The sequence below is a fragment of the Pundamilia nyererei genome, unplaced genomic scaffold (genome assembly GCF_000239375.1).
Source record: "Pundamilia nyererei isolate P.nyererei 1_Seehausen unplaced genomic scaffold, PunNye1.0 scaffold00474, whole genome shotgun sequence".
NCBI classification, from domain to species: domain Eukaryota; kingdom Metazoa; phylum Chordata; class Actinopteri; order Cichliformes; family Cichlidae; genus Pundamilia; species Pundamilia nyererei.
In genome coordinates, this window is record NW_005187875.1 from 112,755 (window position 1) to 114,015 (window position 1,261).

Sequence of the window (1,261 nt, forward strand, 5' to 3'; positions counted from 1 at the left end):
AATCCAGCTAACTTACTTAGCGAGGTACGAAGAACGGGCCCCTGGACTGCTTCTTGCTTCCAGGCTTCCTTTATTAAGTAAGTAAGTAAGTAAGTAAAACTTTATTTATATAGCACCTTTCAAGATAAAAATCACAAAGTGCTTCACAGAAGCTAAAACCTAAAAATAAAAATCAACTAAAAGCAAGTTTAAAAAGATGGATTTTTAGCTGTTTTTTAAAAGCGACCACTGAGTCCACAGATCTCAGGCTCAAAGGGAGAGAGTTCCACAATCTGGGGGCCACAGTTCCAAAAGCTTTGTCACCCATCTCATTATTCCCCATCTCTAACTGCTGATTCCCTGTGTGTTGTGCTCAAAAGAAGCACATTCCTCCGTTGCTTTGGCCATGGTAGTTTTGATGAAGGCAAAGACAGACAACAAAATCCTCTGTTGCAACTGGAGGAGCTGGGGTGGAAGCTCTGGGTTGTTTCCCCTGTGCCAGTTTTCATCTGAGGACTTCCTCTGCCAAGGTGACCGAAGTAAAGACATTGTCCTTCGAGCTCCTCTGTCAGTTGGAGTATGAACCCCTTTCCCTTTTTTACTTCATGAGAACTCCCAGTTTTGTCATCCAACATGCTGTGTATTGCTTTATTCTGGTTCAGGCTCACATTTCCTATTCATCTATAACCCTCCAATCCTCACACATTGGACTCCTATGTAGGTTTGTAAGGGTGCACAGCAGCTAAAAGATCTCCTTTGTTATAAAAAAAAAAGTCAAAAGTAGATCTCAGGCTGCTAATGCAGGGAACTGAATAAAGGGTGAGCCCTTGTTTGATACCAGCGGGTACTGGATTGTAAAGCAGTCTCTCTTCAGTAGTGGGACCCACATGGTTTTCCCTTCATGAGGGATCCACTCAGTCGCCGGCTCCTCAGTCTCAGAAAATGCTCCTACGTTCTTTTCCATCAGCTGCTTGGCCTCCACCTCCGTGCCCCCCAACCTCAGTCCCCATCAAAGAAAAGGATTCAGGCACTGGCTAGTACTCATCATCAGTGGTGATGCGGTCAGCCTCTTTGGAGATTGTCCCTTTGTCAGGGTTTAAGACATTTGTTCACAAGTAAGAGAAATAAGACACTGCAGACCGACTCAGAGAGTTTTAAAAACGTGCACACGGGTGAATGCCTCTGAGAAGACAGACACACCGAGTGCAGGCTTGTTTGCTTTATTTATAGTGAAAGTCAGTTACATAGTACTTCCTCTTTTAACTGAAAAGGGAGAGGTCAG